Source organism: Rousettus aegyptiacus, unplaced genomic scaffold, assembly GCF_014176215.1.
Source record: "Rousettus aegyptiacus isolate mRouAeg1 unplaced genomic scaffold, mRouAeg1.p scaffold_m13_p_4, whole genome shotgun sequence".
In the NCBI taxonomy this organism is placed as follows: Eukaryota; Metazoa; Chordata; class Mammalia; order Chiroptera; family Pteropodidae; genus Rousettus; species Rousettus aegyptiacus.
In genome coordinates, this window is record NW_023416307.1 from 90,012,075 (window position 1) to 90,039,082 (window position 27,008).

At 38.3% G+C, this 27,008-nt stretch overlaps 1 protein-coding gene and 1 pseudogene across 1 annotated transcript in view; both read left to right on the plus strand.

Moving 5' to 3' along the window:
* WWTR1 (WW domain containing transcription regulator 1) overlaps nt 1-27,008 on the plus strand; it is a 117,264-nt gene that overhangs the window by 10,368 nt on the left and 79,888 nt on the right. The gene's annotated exons all lie outside the window — the stretch shown is intronic.
* Nucleotides 24,213-24,331, plus strand: LOC118602723 (annotated as a pseudogene).

The following is a 27,008-nucleotide window of genomic DNA, read 5'->3' on the forward strand; positions in this document are numbered from 1 at the left end:
GTACAAGCTTTGTATATGTATACGTAAATTAAATGGATATACCCACCTAGACTATTTTCATTAAATTACAAATGGTACACACTCTTCTGTACCTTTCATTTTTTTGCTTAGTATATCTTAGTGTTCATTTCTCTTCTGTACATAAATACCTGCTTTATTTCTTTAAGGAGTATATAGTATTCTATTGTATGGATGTACTGTAATTTTAAAAAACTGATCCCTTATCAATGGACATCTAGGTTGTTTAATTCTAAAAATAATGTATGCTTAAACACCACCGGAGGAAGGAAAGTGGAAAATAAATTCTTCTGATCTTCCCTGGATCCCTATTTAGAGAGAACCATTAGTAACACTTTATCCAGGAATATTCTTTGCACAAAGAGTTCCTATTTAATTTATTTTCTCTCTAGCTGATCTATCTAATTTACCTATCATCAACTGTTCTGCCTATTAGTCAGTACACCTACCTTCCTTATATATGGGTAATACAGTCTGGCAACTACACTGACTAGATGGATGTCCTACCAATCATAATTAATGGCATACCAGTGTAAAGTAGATGATCTTCTGTTTCAGTGCTACTCAAAGTGTGGTCCAAAGTGTGATACCAGTGTGCGAATGTAACTGGTACATAATGAGCTAGATACAGAAGTTAAGAGTGTTTAGAAACTTTATAGCAAAATGACATTGTTGTAACATCCCAGCACATGATCAATGGGATTGTCTTGTGGAACAGGGTAGTTTGGGTGTGTCAAACTTCTGTTGTGAGTCACTTGTAGCCCAAGCTATGTTCAAGCCATTTACAATAAAATCATGTACTGATCTTGACAGATTGAAAATGAAAAACACTGGTCTTTTACCACACATAGTTTGAGAATCACTGATCTATCTTTTCTCTTAATTGTCTTAATTATACTTATCTATGTATCCATCCATCCATCCATCCATCCATTTACCTACCTATCATTTTATTTTTCCATTCATCCTTTTAACTCTCTTTTATGTATCAGCCAATCAATTAATCATATCTGTCATTAACAAGGGTAATCAATCTAAGATATTGAATAGTGAATCTCAATATGGAAACAAATTCTATGGCACAAAGGTTATATATGATCTATTTCCCAGTACATAATACATTTCATGTCTTTGCGGCCCCTGTGCTAACACATTGCTTTAAAGATATGCTTTGTCATATTTCATTTCCAAACAATGAAGAGAAATTTAAATTCTGTGTTGTGTGTGTGTGTGTGTGTGTGTGTGTGTGTGTGTGTACATGTATGTGTGTGACTAATCTACCTGCAAGCATTGCTAGCTACAGACTCAGTAATTAAAACGAGGTGATGAGAAAAACATACATGCTAGATTGTTTATTAAATATATATATTCCTTTGTGGTGGGTTTTCTGCAAATATTAAGATACTGAATATTTGTCTTTCTCCCAATTTGTCAATGAAAACATTTCTTGACCTAGATGTTCAGAGGCTGAGGAAGCAGGTACGGTAACTCATCAACAAGTAGAAAATGCAAGCAAATGACAAATGTAACTAAATGAACAGACATGACTTTTTCTGACATGATTTTATTTTAGGGTTTATTTTTAAAAGCTGGCTTTTTAACATAATCTTATCAAAAAAATTAAAGCAAAGAGCATTTTCTCAATCCGTTGAGATTTTGCTTCCTGGCAATTGTCAGTTTGGCTCAAATAAACTCATAAAGATTCTCTCAAAAAAAAAAAAATTAAAGCAGGACTGAAGGATATAAAGTGAAAAGAAAGAGTACTTCACTCACTGATTTTACTCATGTGTAACCACCATTCACAATTGCTTGTGTGTCTTCCAGGGGTTTATTATGCATACATATGATTTCACTTATAATGAATGACATCAGTTGGTTGCTTTGGTTTCGTGGGAACTATAGTTTAGGTGGTCTTTGTTTCTGGTTGACCCTCACAAAACCTCAGTACTCAATAGAGTATAGGTATGGATTAAATTATGGAGAACTGGATGTGCTGCCTATTGGGGAAGACTTAGGGTGAAAAGCTTTGTTGGGGTAACTATAGTTCATGGCCTGGGATTTAGCTTTGTGGTTCAAGAAATTGATGCCCTTGGTGCTACAAAATGGATCAGGTTTTGGAGGATGTCCGATGTGGGCTGTACTGGGATGGAAAGGGATCGAAATTTTAACTGCAGTTTCTGAATTCACAAGCAGTGACTTGAATATTCTTCCATCCTGGAATGAAGTACTCATAAGAGTGGTTTATTTTTTGCTAAGTTGCTTTGGTGGTGCTGAAAAGGGAAGAAGTGAAATCATTTTAGGGATACTAGAAAGGTAAATTTGATAGGATTTGGTGATGGATTAGATGAGGGCAGTGAAGAAAAGATGTGGAAAGGAAGATTTGCAGGCTGTATAATGGCATGAATGATGGTGTCTCTAATTGTAACAAACAGTATTGGAAGATTTAGAAAAAGTTGAGAAATTTTTTAACATGTTGAGTTTGAGGTAACATTAAGATATCCAAGGGAGATATATAGATACATTTTAGTTAACTAATCTATATCCAGATAATTAATAATAGATCTATTAGTTAACTAATCTATCTTCAGATAACTAATCTCTGTTTATATCTGTATAACTAGTTAACTATAACCATGTATATGTATAATTATTCAAATCCAGGTGTGGATGAGATCCCTTAGAGGAGGAGGGGCGGTTACAAATAGAGTGAGAGAAAAGAGAAGTCCTGAGAGATCCTGTAAAGGAGATGGAGAAGAAACAGCTAGAGATATAGTACGAAATCCAGAAAGTAGTGCATGAAATCCAGGGAAACTCAAAGAGGAGGAATGGTTAATTCTGTGGCTTGTTTCGCAAAGGTCAAGGAAATTAAGAACTGAAAAATGTCTAGTGAGTAGTTTTTCCACTGAGGCCATTTCCTTTCCACAGGTAGGGCAAGGGCAGAAGCCTGGGGTACTGATTTATATAATCCAGTTTTTGAGAAGGAAAAATGAAGATATAAGCATCTTAGGGTAAGGTTCGTCGCACCAATTCCTATATACTCTGCAGTAGCAGTCCCCAACATTTTGGCACCAGGGACTGGTGCTCCTATGAGAGTACAGTGCCTGATGACCTGAGGTGGAGCTGAGGCGGTGATGCTAGCGCTGGGGAGCGGCTGCAAACACAGATCAAGCTTCCATCCATTGATCGCTTGTCTGCCACTTACCTCCTGCTGTGCGGCCCGGTTCCTAGCAGACTGCAGCCCGGGAGCTGGGGGGCCCCTGCTCTATGGCGTTTCTGCAGAGGAGCATGATTCTTACACTGTACAGATCCAATGCCATGCAGAAGGATCGTACATTTGCTTATTTAAACACCCTGTTAAAACGAGGTCTGAAATCAGTTTTATAACTAACTGAGATAAGTTATAAGACTTGGTAAAAATATTCCTCTAATTGATATGATAATCGCTTGCTGTGAGGAAAATTACAGTCTCCAGTCCTGGCCCTTGTCAGTTTGTGGCTCACAGAACTGTTATTGCTGGGACGTATCATACTGAATTGCAGCCATAAATATACCAGATTATGTTTGGAGAGTATCAGTTAAAAATTTATGTTTCAGAATATTATGTAACTATAGTTCCAGATAAATATTTATCTTTGCTATCTTTGTTTCTCTATTTACTGGAACTGATTTTGATACCTGAAATTAATGCAGGTAAATGTCCAGGCCAGAAGTAGATAAAACATGTTTGATTACATCAAACTGGTTTGAGTTAGAGTTTGGAAACGTTTTGTAGTTAGCTGGTAGTTAAAAGGTAGTTAAAAGGTTACATTTTGGTATGGGAGTACCTGGTGGCCTTGTTACTGGTTTGGGACTTGTATGAACGTGTGAATTTAGTAGGAGGAATTAAGAATCATAAAATAATTAGTCAACTTCATTGCTGCTTATAAAATTACTTATGTTTTCTGAAGACACTCTCTAGTGCAGCTGTCCTCACTTTTATGGGTCTTTGTTTTATGTACTATGTGAAATATAAGCCTATGCATATAGAACTTTTGCAAATTTAGAGTCCTCTTACATAATTATATCATTCAACATATATTTGACTATTTGCCCATTTTAACATAAAATCCAACCATAAATTTATATTGTTGAAAACTTGAAAGAGAGACAGGAATGGAGAAAAGATTGGGTACTTAAAGGTTAAGCTGTATCCAAGTGTATTTTTAAAATATCTCTTTTCCTCAGGCTTTTAAAAAAGTTTAGTTATCTGTGATCTGAAAAAAGTTAAACCTGAGTTTACTGATCTTACATTTCTGTAAGTATGGAGATGTCAAGGGGTATGCCTTGTGTTTTGGAAAGCTGAGCTCTTTAGTGAAGGTCTGTAACCCACGTGGTCCACAGTGGGGCCATTGTTCTTTCTGTTTGTGGCTTACATGTTAATAACTATTGAGTAGTCTGAATGATTATTAACAGATACTGATTATGAACAGTAGGAGCAGAGTAGAATGTAGAATCATTATGGACAATTTGGAGTGTCAACATTAAAGAAATGATTTTAAAAGTTAGATCTAGAATTGTTGAAGCCTTTGCTTGAAACTGGCAGATGAGTAGAGCAAGGGATGGACCCACACAGCCCTTTTTAATTATTAGCCAGAGTGAAGTGAGTCAAATTTTGCCACAGTGCTTTTTCATTTAACCTAATAACTGGCCAACCCTAGTTAATTGGTTGAAAACCATTTGAGACTCCGGTTTCCCAGTTGCATATGATTTTGGAATGTCCACCTTGCCTCATGTTTGTGAATAAAAAGGCCATAGTATGGCTAATTAAAGTGCATTGTCCATACTCCCCTTAAAGCAGCAAGTATCAGGAACAAGTTAAGTTTTAAGAGTTCTCAGAAGGTCTTTCTGAGGCCTGGTAAACATCTCGGCGACTGGTACATATCTATTTGGAGTCTAGTTTTGAGAACTGCTGAAAAAGAGTATTATAAACTTCCAAGTGAGCATGGAGGTGTAAACTGATACTGTTGAGTTGCTTCAACTGAAGTGAAAGTTTATATTTACTGACACACATTACAAATGGGTTTTTAAAACAATGTCTGTTTTGTACAGTGAGGATAAAGTCTCCAAGAGTAAAACAGAAAAGTTGTATTGTGGAACAAGATGAAAGGATATTGTAAAATAAATAATATCTAATGTAAGGTTTCCTTTCTAAAATGTAATTATGAACTTCTAAATGAATGTTTTAAAAATCTGACTTGACTTTGATTTGTCCAGTGACTTAATACATAAAGTGATAATGCTCTGAATATGTCGAGATCTAGATTACTACAATAAGTAATGTGTCTGTATCGTATGTACAAGGTAAATGAACCTCAAATGACATTCTGTTTTAGTGGTGGCATAGAAAATGTTTTTTATCGTAATAGGTCAAAAGTAGTTAATTGGCAGTAAGCAAAATGTTTTTATCTATCAGTTTCTAAAACTAGATTAACATGTTCAATACAGACTGTATTGGTTCTAACCTTTATTCATACACAAAATCATTGGTCTGTGAAAATCAAGGAGGGAATATAGGTTAAGGGGTAAGCTATAGAAACATTTAATGAATCCTAGAAGATGTGAGCATGGGGATCTGAAAAGTAGATGAGGTTATTTTGCTGTTGCTCTGAATGGATTTTGAACACAAGGAGAGATTGCATAGAATTAAAAATTGTTGGTTCTGATCCTAGTGGATAGCCATTTATTTGAATATGGTGGGGAGGACTAATAATGTTGCCTAAAGGGATATTGTAAGAAAGGTAGACATTATTCATGTTAAATAATGAATAATGAGACCCAGGGAGTCCTGTCATAGTGTCTCGTGCAGTTATAACATTTCACAGGTGAACTTCTAGGGAGGTGGTGTGTTGAGAGGTAGGGAAGATAATAGGATAAGTTGAACAAGTGTCCAGAAAGATAAGGTTTATAAAAGACTGTGAAATGCTTATAGATGTCCTATGTTATAAGACAAGACCAGAAATGTTCCCTGAGTGGTTTATAGGAAGAGGTTACTTTAGTTTGCTCAGAGTAACAAAGAAGAATTATTTATTTATTTTGAAGACATTTTAAAGAGTGGCCATTGGATACCATCACTAGAACTTTTTGGAATGGGCTGACTTGAAAGCAGAGAGACCGTAACTAGGTCTCTTTTGGTAACATTGTGTGGTGGCTTTTCACAGCAACCCAAAGGTAAGGTATCTGACTTCATTCTGACTTGTTGGCTGCGTGGAGATGCCCAGAACTCCATTTGAACTAGTGTTCCAGTGTTTTTGCTCTCAAGCCTGATGGTAGAGGGGCTGGCTTTGATTTGCTTCCTGTCTGCTTTGGGTGAGTTTAAAAACCTGTTTGTTTCATCCATCATCATCTGGCTGGGCCTTACTCATAATTTCTGCACTTTGATTGTGGGGGTTATTATAGGACAAGAGCTTCTTTGTAAAAGAGCATGTTTAATACTCTGGGGTCTAGCGTGACTAGTGGATATAAATTATATGGAAGCAATTAAACTGTGAGGAAATGTCATGTGGGCTGAATTTAAACTTAAAGACTGTGGCACTGAATTTTTTTTTTTTAACTTATACAAGGAAGGGTGGAGAGAGAAAAATAAAAGAAGGGAGAAATGAAATAGGCCAAGACGGTGAGGAAGCACGTGCAGAGACAAGAGAAAACAAGTTATTTTTGTCATTTGGTTAAAAATCCAAAGTCCAGAGCTAGCATTATGCTAATGCAATTGCCCTTCATGTGAACTCTTTGGCAATACAAATGTCAGGGAATTATACTCTACTTGAGAGCTTTTATCCCTTTCTAGTCAGTTACCTTCTTCTCCAGGCTATGTGTATGTGACAGTGGAGTGATTTTTTGGGAAGATATTAACACACTTGCCTGAAGACAGCCCATAATAATTGTAAGTGTTCATGTGCTTCTTTGGCCTCCAGTTTTCTCTCTATTTCATGCTCATGGCCTATACATATTTCATATAGAGAGGCTTTGGACTTCTGATTGAGTGCATGTCATTTCTCTCATTGGTCTGGAATATCCTCCATCATTTCACTTGGCCTGTTAAGCCAAATCAAACTCCTCTCTAACACTTCATTGGACCAACCAGCTAAAAGGGATCTCTTCCTCCTCCAGATCCCCACAGTAATTTGATATGTATGGGCAATTTGGCAATTAATCTTTTCTCTTGTCTATTAAATTGTATGGATAAGTCTTGTTCAATGAATGGGTTTATTTAATTTTCCCAACACGTCAACTCTTAGAATACGGACCTGGTGTTGTGCCATCCTTCATGCCCAGCAGACACTGGTACCGGGGCATATTTGGTGAGATCATTGCCGATATTGAACATGCTACTGAAATAATCAAAATATTACTGGGTCATCAGAGGCAGAAATGGACGCTTTTAGGTGAGATATAATAGTTTGATTTGAAACTGAATGCCAGAAATAAGAGACAACCTTGGTTACTTATTCCAATGGAAAGTGCTCGTGCTTTCTTTTCATTCTTTATACTTCTTCTGTGAACTCCTTTGTGATTAGAACCAAATCTTACCTCTCTTGTACCTATCCAGTGCCTGGTGTAATGCCTGGCACACATAGGTGGAGTCCAATTAATATTTGCTGAAAGAAATACAAATGATTTTCTGTATCTCCGTTATTTAGATCATCTGGTGCTTCTTTCCTATAGAGTAATCCAATAGGTATTTATTGAGCACATACTATGTATCAAGTACTGGTACTGTGCTAAGCATACTGGGTATGCATAAAGTATATCATACTTTGGAACATATTTTATTCTTCGTATTTAATTATTAGTCTTACAATAAATTCTAAGAAATCACTGTTTCAAACAGAACAATGGTGATCCAAGACAGGAAAAGTTGCTGGGAATAATCCAGTATATGTATCTATTCCCAGATTATTTCTATATTCTACTTTATGCTGGAAATATAGCGCCCCCACACTCCATTCCCCTTCCTCTTCCTCTCCTCTTTTCAGATGATCCTAAAATTGTAACCTTTCCAAATAGAGCTGGAGAGGTAGTAGGTAGTAGGTTTAGGTTTCAAAGGATTTTTCAGGATGCAAAGTAAATAGGGAGAATTTGAGATATCAATAAAATTGTAGTTAAGCAGATTAACTGTGTCAATAGTGAATACAGAGATGTCAGAGGAGCTAGTTAGTAGCAAGAATTTAAACACAGCTTCAAATTCATTCTCAGTGGTATCTTTATCATCCACAAACAAACTTGAAAAGAAGTTTAGCCAGATAAACCTATGAGAAATGATTTTCTTGGGAACATCACATTATAAATTGTATATCGATTATTGATATCTTTATTATAAAATTTGGCTTTGGCTCGTTTATTCTTGACATGTTCCTTAAGGTCACACAGAACCAGGATTTAATATTAGCAGATTTTCAGATCTCTGAAGACTGAAAAATGAGCCTCCTTCTGGCCAGAATAAAGAAAAGAAGAATTTAAAGTTTTAAACCACATTTACTTTGCTCATAGACAGTAATATATTTAAATATAACAGTATCTACTTTTTAAGTTTTTTAAATTGCCCAAGTTATATTTGTTTTAAGAAATCCAGCCAGAGACCATCTCTCTTGATTCTTTACCCTAGTTCTGCTCATTTCCCTGGGAGGCCAAGCCTCCTTTTCAGTTTATGGTCTGTCCTCCATACTTATATACATGTGCATGCAGAAATCTGTGATTCAGATTTTTTTACTGTGTTGTAGCTCAACTTCCTTTTTTTTTTTTTTTTCACTTTAAAGTATGTTTTTCCATGATAGTAGCTAGAGATCTACCTTATATATTATTCTTCCATTGTATGGCTGTACCACAGTTTGTTTATTTGTTTTCAAAGTAACGAGACTATTTTAAGCCTCATTTGAAAAACTTGGTATAAATCAAATTCTTCGAGTTTTTCGTCATTTTGAAGGGAGACAGTCTGAACGACATGAGAATCAACAAGTTCAGTTACTAAAATTGTATTGCACTTGTATGATAGTTTAAAACTTAAAATATGGACATCGTATTGCCAGCAGTCTGATGAATATGCTCAGTGGGGGTGGGGTGGGACACCAGCACATTATCAAGACCACATGAAGATGAGGGTGGAGCAGAACTCTATTCTGATTTCTGTCACCCACGCTTTTTGATCAAGATGACAGACTGTTCCTTCCTTCAGTGCTGGAAAGGCAGGGGTCCCTCCTCTCCTATGGTATACAAGCCCTGCCCAGAGCTTCTGGCCAGCATTATCAGTTCAAGGTTTGGCCTCACAGTCTTTTATTTGAGCTATGATGAGACAGGTACGGTGAGGAGTTACTGTGGCCAAGCCCGGAGGGTGAACTACTAGGAAGCCGAGCAGGAAGGAGGCTTAGCAGTTCCCAGGCGGGAGGCAGTGCCTGGAAAAGGCAGCCTTGGAGGGGTGAATGCCAGCTAAGCGTTACCGTAGGGTACTGGCCGCTTTTTAAACAGGAGCTCTGCTGGCCTGCCTGTGGGACACCGGTCTGTCTGGTCCAGGATCTTTCACTTGCTTCTGTGGGGTGCTCACCAAGCATGTTGTTTGGCTGTTTATTGTGGATAGATGTCGGTAGGGAACAGTCATGGTTCTGTTTTCTGGACTGTTTCTCCCAGAAGAATCACCCTCAGGGGCAGGGAGCATGTTTTATTCTTCCCAGGGATGAATTAATGGGGGAAAGCAAGTGAAAAAGAAAGTTTGATGGGAGATAACGAAGTTTTTCTTTGTTGCTGGTGTCGTCTTCAGAAGCTGGGTCACAGAGATCTTAATAAGAATTTACATGTGTTTATTTAACAAACACGTACATAGCACTTACTCAGCACCAGGCATTGTTCTAAGCATTGCCCACGTTTACTTTTCTCAACAAATATTTGACAGAAACACCATTTTTATCCCTACTTTCCTCAGGACGCCGAGGCACAGAGCATTTAAGTAACTTGACCAAAGTTATACAACTAGTAAGGATTTAAACCCAGGCAGTCTGGACCCAGAGTCAGTGCTCTGGTTGTCCCTCTTTTCCCTGACACAGGTCTTAAATGGTTGGGTTTTGTTTTTCCCTGGCATGATCTCTAACTCTTCCATCCCCTCTATTCCCATTGCCCCTAGCCTGATGTGTTGATACTTCATTTGCAGATTACAACACAATGGCCTCTGACTTTGATCTCTTGCACGCCATGGCCAGACCCATCTTCTGTAAAGATAGCTTGTATCTTGTCATTTCCCATTTCAGAACTCTCCCTGGCATCCTGTCCTGTTGGGACTGAACTCCCCACCTATTTATCCATTTTCCTAGTAATGGTACTGTAATGTTATTTAAATCTCATCTGCAAGACCTGATTAAATCGAATTCCTACTTGCCAGGGCCTTTCTTCCTTTCCTGTAGTGCCCTCATCACCTCCTGCCTGATTCCTCAGCTCCTATGGCCTTTACCTGTTTTGAACCCAGTGCTACAGGCTGTTGGGTATAACTTCGCTGTTTCAGGCTTAAAAAAGCCCAACTGTAGCTAAGCTCTTTGGGGGCAGGGATGAGGGTCTCTGATTATTCACAGCCTGGCACTGAATCGCGTACCCAGGGGACACTGAGTAGTAAGTCTAGTAGGCAGAGCACATTGATACACTGATTTAGACCCTAATACTGGAGTTATTGCTAGGTTTCCTCATCTTTAAAAGAGAAACTTGAAGGAGATAGTAGCTAAGGTGTCTTTTAATTTTCTTAACCAATTATATTTATTTTTAAATAACTTTATTGAGGTACATTTTTTTTTATTTTATTTTACCCATTTAAAGTGTACAATTTAATGGATTTTAGTATATTCAGAGATATCTGCAACCCTCATCATAAATTTTAGAATGGTTTTATTATTACAAAGAGAATCCTTTATTACCTAGATACCTTATTAATTGTCACCACCCCTACACACACATACTCTCATCCGCCCGGCCTTACGCAACCACTACTCGACTTTATATCTCTGTAGATTTTCCTATTCTAGATATTCCATATAAATGGAATCATATATTGTATGGGCTTTGCGACTGGTTTCTTTTGCTTGGCATTGCATTTTCAAGATTTATCCACGTTGTAGAATAATATATCAGTACGTCATTCCTTTTTATGAGTGAATAATTTTCCATTGTATAAATGTACCACATTTTGTTTATCCCTTCGTCTGTTGTTCAGGCTGCTTTCACCATTTGGCTAATTACACTTATTTTTGAGGAGAAAAAGGCTTACCCTGCAGTGGTTTCTGCAATCGTCAACAGCAGTTTCCCTCTGCTGCTGTAAAAGTGGGGCTCAGGACCTGGTGGCTGTGTCTGCCAGTGCGCATGGGCAGGTGGTTGGAGACTTGGTCGTGAGCGGCAGGGAGCAGTCACAGGGAGTGCTTGTGTGTTTTGGAGTCAGACATTCTGGTTTGGATCACAGTGCTGCCACTTGATGAGCTTGCATAACTTCAGCAAGCCCAGTTTCCTCACACATGGAAACTGCCTTGCCTTCTTCATTAGAGTCGGGTCATGCTCAAAAGGGAGTAGAACCTGGGGCGACTTGACCAGTGCTACAAGAATAAAATAATAAATAAGTAAAAATAAACGTTATAGAAAATAGTGCTTAAAGGTGTCAGTTTAGTAAGGCGCAGTGCCTCGCAGCCTCCCTGCCAAGCGTGGAGCCCAGGGCTGTCACCCCTGTTGCAGGTGGACCTGCTTAGTGCCGTTGGGATAATTAAATGGCTCCCCTGGCATGTGTTAACAGCCTCTCTTGGCTCTTTGGTTTAGATTTGTGCTCTGATCACTACTTCTTCAGCCGTCTGAGAAGAATGATTATAGGGGGTGAGAAGTTTTTCTGTTTCAGAGAAGAAGATATAGAGGAATTGAATTTCACTTTTTCTGGGTATGGGCAAAGAAGATGGAGTACTTCCTTCATAGGTTTTACCTGAAGATTGTTGTCTCATAGTGTGGCTGTATTTATGGTTATCATGTATCTATTACCTCTTATATTTGGGGTTTGTATGTGAAGACTGAAAGGGCCATTTTTGGTAAGCGGGTGAATAAGAGATGAAATGTTAATATGATCCAAGCTTTACTTGAGGATGGAGTTCATGACAGGATCACTTATTGGGCTAGGGTTGTTACTAAGCATCAAAGAACCGTACAATTTTGGATGTTAGGCAAGACCTCCCTCCATACCCAGAATCACAAAAATATTTCTTATTGTTTAAAGTGAGTAGGTAGATTTTAGAAATATATAATTCTTATATTTATAGTGGCAGACTTTATGAGAGATCAGAAAATGGGTCATTTTCTTCTTTCGAACTCAGCTTCTACCCATGTACGCGGTGGGAGGTAGAGAAAACTCGTGATGAGACACAAATCTTCACTTCCCCTCTTTCTAGGCTGGCCTCAGGTGAGTGGGGACAGGTCTTGCCCAGCATCCTCCCTACTAGTCTGAACTGTGCACAGCAGTTGTGAACAAGTTGACATTCCCTGGCTGACCCAGTGACCGGATTTCGTGTGAGAGATCTTGACAAAAGAATATTTGTTTCTGGGGGACTGACACCCCTTTTTTTCCCATTAAGTCTGACTCTTCCACCACTAGATTGTGACTCTTTTCAGAATTAAGTACAGCATAGAAACGGAGCAATGAGTAATGGAAATTTAGTTTACTGAATCCAAATGCAAATTGCAAAAAGAAATGGATGAGATGAGAGTGGACATTATTCTTGGGGTGACTTCAGAGCCTTGTGTTCTATGACATGACCCTGGAAAAGGAGAGTTTAAACATCTGAGTTACTAGCTCTTTCCATTACCTTAAGCATCCTAACTCTGTTTCCTGTTGGTCTTGGAGCTGAGGTACCCCAACTTACATGCTAACTTCTGTTTGCCGGCCCAGCAAGGGTGGAAGGGCTTGGGCATGTGACTAGGCTGCACTTGAAGTAACAAACCTTGGCCCTGTATTTCTGTCTTGTGGCTGCCTGGAAAATACAGTGGGATGAACAGGCCTGAGCTGGTTTGGAGGAAGAGCAAGAAGAAATTCTGATTGCCTGTCCTCAGGGGTGTATCTTGTCTTCGAGGTAGCCAGAAAAGAGTGTGGAAGCAGTAAATAGCCTCTGAAAATTTTAGATCTTTGTCTTTGGCTGTTTGTTTGAGATAAGTTGCTGATTTTTTTCTGTCCCGTGTAAAAAAAACCCTTTTTCTGTCTCTTCTTGTTCATTGCTAGAGCTGGAAGCAGAAGCAAAATTTTAGACTTTCATTTTATACAAGTTATGTTGGGACCACCACTCATAATTGTGGTTCACTAAAATATTAGAATATTACTCACTATAAAAATAATTTATAATGATAATTTGAATTTTTTTAAAAGAACAAGACTCAAAAAAAAATCTCATCACCCTAAGAACATTACATTTTTTTCTATATGCTTATATACATATGTATGTGTATATATGTATATGTATGTGTATACATACATATATATACACATATATATACATGTGCTTTTCGTATTGTTATATACTTTCATAATCAAATATCCCAGAGTGGATGGGTTGGCTGACTTGAAAGGTTTGTTTTTTTTTTTAAATTTCTCTAATATGTGCTGTTACCTAATTCAAAACTTACTTATAGGGGGTTTTAATGCATTATTTAGGGTCGGTCATGTCTAAAACAAAAGATATTTCTCAAAGATTATTGTGGTGGAGAAAGATATCTTCATGGCTTTGTTTTAGACCTCACCACAATGCTGGACAACAAGTTGCTGATATTTGGAAAGCAGGAGACTACTTTCTTCAGATTCAGAAATGACAAAGCACAGGTATGATGGTGGGGAAACCGCAGGATTCAATGGAAAGAGTCTTTAGAAGCCACATTCATTCAAATTGTGGTTGGGGTTAGCATGGCCTAGTGAGTTCCCTAACCTAAGAAATATTGAACTAGTTCTTAGATGATTTTTGAGGGCCTTCTCTGTATGGGTGTAAGTATCCAAATAAACAGGCCAAAAGTACAAATATAAGTACTTTTGTGAGTCTGATGGGCTCTGCGAGTCCAGTGGGCTCTGCTTTAGGATCAAAGACAAATATTTTGTTTGGTTTAATTGAGAAAGAACTGAATTATTTTTTTTTTATAAACACCTTTATTTATTTAAATAGGGAGGCTGAGGTGACTTGAAAGTGCTACAGGAGTTGGGGAAGACTTTTCCTTTTTAACTTATTTAAGGGAAAATGTTTTTCTTTTAATCTTTCCTTAAATTATTTGGCATAGATGACTGCTAGAAGAATGATCTGTAAGACTTGTATCATTGCATTAGTCTGAAATAGTTGGACTTGATCTAGATAGTCATTTTTCCAAACCATTAAAAGCTCACTTTTTATTTCCAATTGGCAAGGATACACACACTTCATCATATGGAAAAAGACTCCTGGGGGCAAAATGAGCCCATCATACAAAGCAATGGGCAATACCAAGGACCAAATTTGACTTCAGTGGAAGTTATTTGTTAGAATAGTGTCTGTTCTTTTGGGATTCCCTGCTGGCTTAATAATGGGATTTTTTTTTTTTTATGACTTTAGAATTGCTTTTAATACAATACTTTATAAAGGCTCTTACAGGCTACACTATACAACAAAAGAAGTGAAGACCTACCCTAGAAAGCTTTGTAAATCTTATCAATGGATAAAAACCCTGGGGTTTCATGGGCCATATAGCATGGATGTATTTGGTTGGGTTAGTACAAATTTTAACCAGTTTGATTTCGGGATACCCGCTGTAGCCACTGCATACTTTCTTCAGTTATTATCACCTATCTCTTCTTCCTAGTTTCTCTGGCATTTCAGAGCGGGACACAGAGGACTTGGTTTAAGGCAGCTGTCATACCTTCCATTCTCTCAAGCTTCCTCATTCCTAGGAGAATGATGTGTAGTTTCTTCCCATCAAAACTTTGTGTCCCTTTGCTTATTGCATTTTATTGCTCAGCATAAATTCAGGGTTGACTACCCCACATGACACCCCACATGGCTGAAAATGGAGGCAAGTTTTTCCCAGGTAATTTAGATTGTGGTTAGAAAGAAATGGAAAAAGATGATGAGTAGTCAACAACAGATGCTTACCCTAAGTAGGGCTGCCTGATAAAATACAGATGTCCAGTTAAGTCTGAATTTCAGATAAACAATGGATACATTTTTAGTATAATTATATTCCAAATATTGCATGAGATATACCATACTAAAGTTATTTAGTATTTATCAAATTCAGATTTTACTGGATAGCCTGAATTTTATTTGCTAAATCTGGCAACTTTAAGTCCCTAATATACTTCTCATGTCTCATTTCACATTTTTTTGTTAGCTTCTAGCTTACCCGGCCTAAGATTTCTTTGCTTTGGAGGGAGTGGCAGGATATTACATTAGTGTGGAGTAAGGGAGGACAAGGTAGGGCAAATAAAGTATTGGCCAAGCAGCTGCTTGGTGGCCTCAGGACAGAGTAGGTGTTCAACTACCTGTTCGCTGTATGCCAAGGTTGAGCAACACCTTGTTTTTGATACTATTCTTTGATGCACCCCTGTGTTCTATGTATTTCATCACCCCATCTGAACACACATTCAGTATGGGTGATTTTCCAGCTGATGCCCTTTTGTAGTCTTCATAGGCAAATATTTCTAGAACTATCTCTTGAAATTTGGAAAAGAGGAGTAGAATTTCATCTCTACCAATAATACTGAGTCTGCTTTAGGGTTTTTAATGAGAATTATTTAAAGTAAAAATTATTTTTATTTGTATGCTAAACATCACATTGGTTCTGGTCAATAGTTTCTTTTTCATCCTATAGAACATATATGTATGTATGTATATATGTATGTGTGTATATATACATACATATATATGTGATTACATACAAACATTCTCTTTAAATTCTGGCTCAAGTAAGCGAAGTTATTAGCTTGTTTTGTATGGTGACTTATTTCAACTGTATAGATGTTAGGGGAGGAAAAAAACCATAGGAAATAGGATCATGTAACATAAAAGATGCTTACCTGACAGTGTCTGCCCCTGGATGTTGCATCACTGTCTACTGGGTTTTGACACTCCTTTTGGAGGCTCTGTTTTCAGTTAGTAGGTTCCAGTAATAAATGTAGAGGGTTTACAGAGTGGGATTGATTTATTTACAGTTGTTTCCTACTGAAATCTTCACATATACAATTTCCCCAATTTAAGACCTATCTCTTGTACCTTGGTTTGACTTGGAACACCATGTGTGATGTTTTTATTTCTTTACCCCGGCAGGAAAACTCATTTGTCATGAGTGACAATTACTTTGCAGTCATTACTATGTGGTTGCAGCACATTCATTGCTAGGAATGGATTATGAGTGTCACCTTGATCCATGGGTGTCAGACATCTAGGAAGGGAGGGACTTGGTAGGTACTTAAATGGGAAACAGGGTGCTATATGGAGGTGTTAGTGATTAAGAAGGTGGCATTTGGGTTGAATCTGGGCATTCAGCGCTGTGCTTAGGATAGTCATGTTTTTCTTATGAGAAGACACTTATTTACATGTGGTCCTAATTTTTACTTCATTTAAAACAAACAAACAAACAAACAAATAAACCAAGACATTCTAACACATGTCTCAGAAGGCAGGGATGAAAAAGGGCAGAGTTGTCTGTCCATTTTACTAACAACCAATCTTTTCTGAGAAGAGACTTTCTGTCAAGATTAAGTGATTATGATTTATTTTTCTAAGTTTCATAAGAAACAAAATAAACCAGTTGCTTCTTAGCCCAAGGATTCATATTTTTAGAAAGATACAGAAAACTGAGTCTCGTATGACCTATACCTCTAAAGTAATAATTACCTGTAAGGCTTGTAGAACAGAGGTTGGACCTTTTGGTCATGAACATAGCACAGAATGTAGAGTCCTCTCTCTAGCTTGTGTGAGTGAGAATGGGCCAATCAGGACTGTTCCAGCTGAAAGTGACAGATGTCCAGCTCACACTAGCTGGTGCATATATCAAGTAAGGCTAAGATTGACTCCAGATCCAGGGACTACATCAGCATCATTTGGACTCCCATCTGTTTCCTTGGCATCTCTCTTCCCCTTGGCCACATCCCTTCTCCTATTGGCAGGAGGGTGAGCTAAGACAGACCTAGGCTTCCCGTATCCCAGATGAGCAACCTGAAAGGGGTGAGAGGGTTTTCTTCTACCCCCCGGCTTCAGTGTTTGCAAGTACCTGCTTGCTTGCCCTCACCTGAGCCCAGGGAAACAGCGCTGAGTTGGTCACCATCTGAGAAACACATCGTTGGAGAAAGAGAAGTTTCTTAATGGAAATGGTCATGTTGGTAGTAGTGGGGTGGGAGGTGATGGGGTGGCCAGAAGAGAAGAGATGCCAGGCAGACAGTAACCAAATATCTTCACTACAGTGGGAGAAAAAGACCCTAGTTTTAACCTTGTAGGCTAACCGAAATAACAGGGGTACATGGGAGAGAGCGTTGCATTGCCCAAACATCGTAAAGGTAATAAGGAGATGCAGAGTTAAATGCCTTCAGTGTGAGCTAAGGTCATTGAGAGAAGATTGTGAAATTTTAGTGTTACATGCAACTTCCCATCTGTCATAAGTAGTAGCCTTCTAGTTTTTTCACCATATTTTACCTTTTTTCTCTGTGGACACATAGTGGATGATTAGTCCTGAAAGCAATGATATAATTTCTATTTATATAGATCTATACTTCCCCATAGAAATTATTTCTTTCCTGTTCAAGTAAGATGTCCAAGTGCAAGTTCATGAAATTGATGTTATTCAGTGGCCATAGGCTTTAATTCGTAAAAAAAAGAAAACATATTTTGCAAACTTGAATGATTTGGAATTCCTTTCACATCTAATAGCATTATAGCATGACTTTTAGTGGCTGTTCAATGTTCTATTATATGGTCGTACCTAATTTATTCATCCAGTCATCATTACTGATTATTTAGGTTGTTTCCCATTTTCATACTTTAAATGAGCCATATGATAAACATTCTTGCAGACTTTTAAGATACATCCATGATTGCTTCATTAGAATCAATTCTTAGAAATGCAATTAGTAGATCCAAAGCTATTATTGCCATAGATTGTATTGGGGATAGTGAGGAAAGAATGCTGATCAACTTAGAATCTTTTTAGTTGGTTATTGACTCAAGTACATTAATCTTTATCTTCTTTTACTATGTGGGAAAACAGAATTTGGTAGTTATTACCAAAAGATGATGATGATGATGATGATGATGATGATGATGATGATGATTATATATTATTTATATTTTATATTATTATTGGTGTATAATGTCCCTAAGAAATCGAATATTGTATTTTCACGGTTTTTGAAAAGTAAGTCTGTTATTCAAATAACTACAGACATGGTTGAAAAGATACTAGCATTTGGGAAAACAAAAATGTCCTAAATTTTCTTTAATCAACCTGGTTATAACTAAAACATCATCATCAGGGAAACATCTCATAAGATGAGACTAAAACAAACCCCTTGCTATTTTTGAGATGAACAGTTTTATATTCATGAGAGTAGTTGCTCCACTCATGACATAAAGTGGGGGGTGGGCGGTGAGTAGTAGGGAAGGTTATTATTTTTGCAGGTGGAAGGTGAGGCATATGGATTCATGATTTCTACTAAAATACTTTTTACATAAAGATGAGTGAGTGGGAGTTGAGAGAATAAAGATAAGGAAAGCTAAATGATTGCTTAAGACATTTTGACGTTTTGGGGCCAAGAGCAAAAATCTTATAACATCAAAGAAAAACCACATACTAATTTTGAAAACTGTGCCAACATGTCAAAATGATAATAGAGGATTCAAAGAGTTTAATATTAGGTCATTAGTCTATCTTCCATGTCAAACTTTTTGTGAACACCTGAAATGCATAACATCAGACAGCAGAACATATGTAGCTCTTCAAAAATAGATCTGTAACATAATTGAGCATAGTCCATACAGTGTGACTTCTGTCTCCTACTGAGTTAAGTGTTTATTTGAATTTCTTCCTTTCCTCCTTACTTGTTGTTCCTTGTTTGTGTGTGTTTTCTACCATCTTTAGCAAAATTTGCTAGTGAAAGGAATTGCACCTGGTTACTTTGGTTAACACATCAAGGGAGCTGGAAAGCCTGGTTGCTAGTCCCCAAATAGTCTTGGCCACAGTATTGTACAACAGGCTGCTGTGGTGCAGTGGTCTCTTTCTCTGTGGGGCCTGTTTCTCCGAGCACTTGCTACCAGCATTAGTCACTTCTGTTTGGGCACTGTGGTTTTCTCCTTCCTTCCAATAACATTACTTGTGTTAAAATATAAAAAAAACCCACAGAAATATAATTTCACAAAGACTTCTGTGATTAGAATTACCGCCTGGAATTTTTAAAAGTAGACACCGAAGGAGCAAATTTAAGAAGCTTGAAAAGCTTGAAAACAAGAACTCTTTCTTCATAAGAGGTGCAGAAGCTCTTCAGTCCCTGGTTTTTTTTTTTCCCCTTTAAAATGACATATTTAGTATACCTCAAAACAGTTCAAGCAAGGCAAAAGCCAAGGTAGAAAAACATGTCATTCTCTGACATTTTCAGGACCATGAAGTAAGAATGGCAGCAAGTTTATTTCAAGGATCTGTGATTCATTCAGCAAAAGTACAGAATTTTCCTGCTGAGGATGATGTGGATTCTTTTATGATGCTCCAGGTTTCTGGTAGTTTGCACTCTCTCTACTTGTGTCATTCTGAGCTAGTGAATAGAGTAGTTGGAAGGCACTACAATGAAAAGCTTGAGATTCTTATGTAAAGGGTGATGTGTGTGGTCTCCGCAGTCTGGAGAGTTTATTCCTAGATGTGGGGCAGACATAGTTGTAAGTTTTTGCAATGGAAATGTTGTTAGTGGAATTAGACAGATGGGATTTGAGCTGGATCTTGACGTGATGATAGATAGAATCTAGATAAAAATGATTTAGATGTTTGTTTTAGCTCCTATGGAAACATCTTCTGTCATGTGGAGTAGGTAGATAAGTTACTCTATGTTGTTCAAAAGAAATCTTTCACAAAGGTAGGTGTGTGTGTGTGCGTGCATGCGTGTGTATGTGTGTATGTCTGTATGTCTGTGTGTGTGTTTGAGAGAAGGGGGGGAATGAATCATGGTATGTAGTTGCATGAGATCCAACTCCCGAAAGGGTCTTCCTTAAGGTACTTGGAACTGAATTTGAAGGCAGCCCATCCCTGAATACTTTCCATCATCTAGACTTGCCAGTCCAGCTGAGCTCTGTGGTTCGACTTGCTATCATCTTGGAAGGTGAAGTCTGTTGCTTAAATTTTAGGGCTGACCAAACAGATTCAAAGAAGAACCAGTTACAGCCTTGGGACTCATACCACTGAGGTTAGAATGTTTACACGTGACCTTTGTGCCTCTGTTTATGTTTCACAAGCTATACTTCCATTTATGAGTACCTTATTTAAAACATAAAGGAACGAATTTACCCTAAACCCTCATTAGAGGAAGTGGTTAGAGGAGGTGGTTGTGAATACAGGCTCCAGAGCCAGAATGTTTGGGTTCGATTCTTGATCTCGCCGCTCAGGAACAGTGTGACCCCGGGCACATCACTTAATTTCTCTCTGTCTCAGTTTCTTCATCTCTAAATAGAGATGATAATGAAAGCACCCATAAGACTATTTCCAGGATTAAGAGAGCCAGTTTATGTAAAGTACTTAGGTAAGTGATGAAGCCCAGGGCCAAAACAAATTTTAAAAAATCAGAGTGTATATATGTTAAATGGAGCCAACTCTCTAATCTGGCAGCTAAAGGAAGGATGGAGGACTTCTAGATGCTTCCAAAGGACCGCCAATTTGGAAAACAAAATTTAGATATCAACTTTCTGAGATTTTGAGAGAACCAGACCATTGGTGTAATATGATCTGCAGGTTCAGCCTGATTTTAGGATTGACCAGCAACCCAAGCAGGTGATATTGTTGGGCAATCCCATCTTCAGGCAACAAAGGTAAACCTTGGGCCTTCCTTTGCAGTTGAAGCCTAAAGTAATAGGCTTGAACAAAAGTACCCTTGTTGTACTCCAATAAAGAGAGTGTGGGGATTGAAGAAATCATCAACTAGTGCTGTATACCTGATTTTCTTTTTAATAAAACTTCTGGCAAACACTACTTCATAGGAACGCCTGTCAATTAGTGTGAAGTTTTGAGGGGCATAGTGTTATTTTTCATTCTTTGAAAAGTTGCAGAGGCCCCATAGGATTGCCTTCAGGAGAGTCCCTGCTCTAATCTACACCAGCCTCAGAGAGATGTGACTGTTGGTGAATTTCATCTCTTCCTGAAAACATAGCAGGGCTATTCCTCCTTGTCCTTATTTCTGTCCATCTCCCAGTAGTTTCAGGTCATGACAGAAGTGAAGGTTTATTTTGTTTTTCCTTGCTTGGCCAGCAGCCTAAATGTCTCTGGGTATCACAGAGATGGCAGTGGATTTAAGGTTGGCATTGACTCCTGCATGGCCTCTTTCTGGAGCCCAGACGGTACTGGGTGGGGGGTGGGATTAGCAGAGGGGATAGGTTTGCACTTGTCAGGTCACTATCCTTTCAACTGGTACTTCTTCTGCCTTTCCAGACTCCTGCTACTTGGAGAGGCAGCCTAATATAGTGCAAAGTAGAAAGACTTTAGGTCCAGACAGAAGTAGGTTCAAATTTCACCTCTGCCCTGTGTAAGGTTTCCTGGTCTACATTCCCAAATCCCTTTTCCTTACTTTTCACTGTTATCTTCTCACTGGACATTATATATCCCTCGCTTTTTTCTCCATTGGTCTGTAAGCTCCAGGTGTATGAGGACTACATCTTCATATTCCATTGGTTCAGAGTACTTTCTGGAGCTGATTTATCTGGTTTCAAACTCTAGCTCTGCCATTTCTAGCCGTGTGACCTGGGTAAGTTACCTAGCCTCTTGCCTGCCTTGGGCGTCATTGTGAGGATTAAAGATAAATATGTATGGGGCCTCTGGCACTGACTGGCATAGACGGATGTGCAGAGATGTTGGGCCACCCACTCCAAGCTTGGTACCAGCGCCTCGGTGTCTGCCAACCCTACTGGCATGCCTGGACATATCTGTTGGCTACATGACTTTGTAGCCCCAGGCTTGTGGCCAGCGTGGGCAGGCAGCCTGTTGGCTCGGGAAACCTCACATACCATTCTTTAGTGTCCACGAGAATGAGCCTACAGAAGGTACAGGCTTTATCTTTGTAATCTCTTGTTTTAGTCCATCCCTAAGAACTTATAGCAGCCTTTAAAAAGTAACTTAAAAATTTTCAAAAGTAATCGTAGTTCTTCATGAAATAAGGGGAAAAATATCCCATAAGTTACCCTTTGTCCACTGCGGTGTACATCCTTCAAGGTTTTTCTATGAGCATGTGCTATAATAACAGCTATTTTCTTTTGCCCACGTGGTGAAATATTCTTCATTTTATTTTCGTATCCATGGGAGAGGTTTTTAGAGTTCATGAATCATATTGATATGATTTATGGAATTCTAAAGGGCTCCAATAAGTTCTTTGTTGGAATGAGCCAACTAGAAATAATGAAATTGGTTAATCCATGGAAACCCATGACTCTAGTAGTCATGTACTTGAAGAAACACAGTGAAGCTGCATTGTATGCTCATGTGGTGCACCCACGTCAACTATGTGAGCCTGGAGAGAAAGAGAGGGGCAGGGAGAAAGTGAAGATGGATGAATCATGCTTTACGTAGGCTCTAGGAGGGTATGCCCTGGAGTGAGTGTGAAACGAGATGTGAGTCTGTTTTTCCTTCTGCTCATCTTGATTTCCAGGAGACCCTCGATAGCATGATCACAATTTGGTGCCTAAGTGCAAGCCAGTATCTTTTCAGCTGTCTGTCTTAAAGCTTGGAGGAAAACTGGGTATACCAGTTTTATTAAGCAATAGAATCCCTAAAAATGGCACAGAAAATTTAATGTTCAGTTCAGTTTTCAGAAGCAGCCTTCCTACATCAGCTTTGCCTTTACTTGGTGACTTTAGGGCCTAACTCCCTTACAGAGATGAGCCTATTCATCTCTGGCCTGTACATATAAAGCAACATATCCTCCCGCCCTCCTTTCTTCTTTTTCCACGTTGAGCTTCTGTGTACTGGGACAATGGGATGTAATAAGGAATCAATACATAGCTTTTGTCCTAAACAATCAATATTGAGTTTTAGAGAGAAGTCTGAAAATGGTTTATTATAATACTTGGCGAATGGAGGAAATTTATTAAAGGAGACAACAGCCATTTCATTATGAAACTACGGAGGAAGAAGCATATAGTTCCAGCCAGGGGAGGGTGCTCCCTGAGCTGGGTTTTAGAGGTAAGATAGTGTTGTGATAAGCAGAAAAAAGAGAGGTAGGGAAAGGGCATCTCAGTTAAGGGGAAACATGAGACCTTATGGAAGCTTTAAAGCTGGAGCCATTTGAGGAAATAGAGTTTATGGGATGAATCTGAGATGAGACAGGAAAAGGCTACACAGGCAGTCAGAATTCCAGTTGGTGAGTACAGACTAGCGTCCACTGAGTGGTGTGGATGTTTATGCTCATTCGAACCTCATTGGAATATTCCTCGTTTGTTTTAGGAGGGGATGTCTCTCACTGAGGATATTGACTCAGGGACATTTCCTTTTACAGTCAGGATGGCCTCCATCAGACCAATATTGTTCTCGGGCCTCTCTCTCTCTTTTTTTTTTTTTTTTGGTTATCTTGGATAAACAGAGAGAGGCTGATTCATTTTTCTAGAAAAACAGGATGCACTAAAATACTGCAAGTGACAATGAAACTGACATGCTCACGTACAATAATATTTATAAAGAGACCAAACAATACATGTAGCAGACACCTCCATGGTGTGCTTGGTCTCCCTCCCCTGTCTCACTTGCCTTGAGTTCTTGGCCAAGTTTCTTTGAATCTCAGTTTCCTCAGATATCGAGTCAGGACCAATAACACCAACTGAGTAGGCATGTTGTGAGGAATAGATGAGTATAAAGTGTTAGGAACAGTGCTGGTCACATAGAAGCTACTCTAGTAAAGCTTAATAATCTTTACACTGGGTATGAAAGATTTATTCATGATAGGAAAAATATATTCACAGTGATTAAAAAAACTTTGCATCTACAGCCATGCTACCCTGAACATGCCCAATCCCATCTGATCTCGGAAGCTAAGCAGGGTCATGCCTGCTTAGTAATTGAATGGGAGACCATCTAGGAGGACCAGGTGCTGTAGGCATTAAAAACAACTGAACAAACAAAAACTTTGCACTGTGGAAATGTTCATATATTATACATTAAAGCAGAAAACAAATTCTCATGTAACCATCATCAACCACTTCAATAGCTGTCAGCATCCTGCCATTTTTGTTCATGGATCTGCTTTCTCTTTTAAAAATGTAAAGTTTGAAACGATCAACTGCTAGATAAGTTATTTTAAAGCAACTTCCAGATAGTATATAATTTTACACATAGTTTTTAAGAATCTGAGAAATCAGTGAGTCAAAGAAACCCTTTTAAAAATGGTAGAAACCAATATTTTGAACACAGTTTTATAGCTGAATTTTAGGTATTTTCTGCATTATATCAGAAGACGTTTGTAAAATTTTATTCAAGAGTGGTACAAAATATTGTTTACTCCATTTAGTGAGTACTTCACATATTGGTCTGAACATAAATCAGCATTTAGGTGCAATGCATTTTTTGTAGTGGAAGATTTAAAATGTACCCCAAGACAAGTAGAATAGTATAATTAATGCCCCCATACCATCATCTAAGTTGTAACTCTGATGTCTCCTTTTGAAAGATTTTCATGTTGTTTGTAAAAGACTCCCTGGTAAAAATGGCCATATTAATTTTTAGAAAAGATATAGAATCATGCATTTATGTTTTCCTAGGTGGAATAAACCCATACTCATCAGTGCTGTAGCCTTTGAGACATATGTTGGTGATAGCTCTCAGAACTGATTTTTCCAGATGGAATAAAAATAAAATACAATATTTGAAAGCAGTTCAAGAAAGAACCCCTCAAAGGACATGTAAGTAAGAACGAGTTTGGCAGGCAGTACTGAAATGTTAGCAATGGACTCTCTGGGTGGGGATATTACGGATTTTTCTCTTTTCTTTCTTTTCCATCCAGCTATATTTCTCTCTTATTTTTGTTTATCTGTGTTTTACATTTTTTTCACCATGAGTCTAGATTATTTGATTGTTAAAAAAGTAATAAAAAATGTAAGTTACCAAAATAAAAGAAGGCACGCAAGGAGTAGAGTTTGGCTATGTTGAGGTAAATATGTCAAGGGAAGGCAGACACTCTTTCTTAACTTCCAAGTTTTTATCCTTAGTATTGCTGCTTTTCTTTAACCCTACACTTGGTCCCTGGCTCTCACCTCTGTTTCCTCATTACTGGTGGGGAGTGATGCTCATCTTTATGATATAATCTCATTAGGCTCGGTGAGAGGACATTTGACCATACTTCCTAGGCCAGTCCCCAAACCTGTGTTTAGGTTTCTTATTTGATTCTGTTCTGTCCCCTGCCTTGACATTTCCTGTTCTGCCTTCTGAGATGGGTGTTGGGAAAGGCAAGGAAGGAGGTAGTAGATGCTGGGAGACAGGACATTAGCAGAATGACTGGAATAGGCAACACTGAGAGTAGGTGTCTTCCCTCCTCTGATCCTGAAAGCATCATAAAGCATCTCCGCTCCGCTGCCAGCCTCCCAGCCTCTACTTTGGGAGAAGAGCTACTACATATTTCAAAATGATTTTCAGATTTGCTTTGGAACCATTGTCTGTTCTACAGTTAACTATAATGGAAATAATTTGGTTATAGATGCCTTTAGACAGGCTTATGTAAAGTAAGCAGTTAAAGGAACAAAACATTAAAAATTGTGCAGGAAGAGATGTTCTGAGAAGTCAGTGGAGGTGAGACGTGAGTGGAGAGGCTTGGAGAAGGAGTTGAAAGGAGACAGCTTCCATGGTTAAAGAAACCATTTATATACACTTGGTGATTGTGAAAACTCTGACCTCTGGAATAACAAATGGTGAGAGTAACTCATGTTTTCCATGCCAATTTATTCATCACACCGAATATCCTGCTGGAGAAATTCAGTGCTGCAACTTCATATCCTCTTGCATAGGAAATCCTTAGTGACCCAAGGTATTAGAATCTCTTTTATGGCACTTCCCTGAAAAGAAGATATTACTCAATTGGCAGCGAACTGGGGTTTCTAAGGGACTCATTCAAACCCTATTTATTGTGTACTTGGCCAATACAGAGAGACAGGAGAATTAATTACATATGATGCCCTTCCCTTAAGGATCCAAAGTTTTCCAGTGCAGAATAAAGATGATCCAAGTGCTGAGGTATGTATTGATAAGTTGAGTTTTGTTTTCATCTGTTAACAGATTCAAATTAATTCACATGAGCCTGTTGTAACAAAACAACATTGACCAGAACTATTTGAAGCATAGAATGAACTTACCTCAAACTCTTGGTCTTTGGTCTGGATTTTGAGTAGCACCAAGCATTAACTAATACAGCTATCAGGCCACAGTTCAGTTTTGGTGAGGATGTGACCCAAAAAAGCATTTCTGTTTGATTATTTGGTGTTTGTTTATCAAAATTTCTCATCTCTAATATGGCCCATGTAGCAGTCAGTCCCTTCAATATGAGTGTCTCCCTAAAGTAAGTCATGGAATGGAGCTGAGAATCTAGGGTCTCCTGGCCTCTGACTCCATATGGGATATGAGGTCAGTCAGTCTCTGAGTTTTCCTCCTTTGCCAAATGGAAGCAGTAATGACTACCACGATCGAGAATTAGACGCAATTCTAGGCATTAATGTAAGTGCTTTTGAAATTAAACTCACATGAAAATTTATGATTGAATATAGTAATCAATCAGTGAGCAAACATTTTTT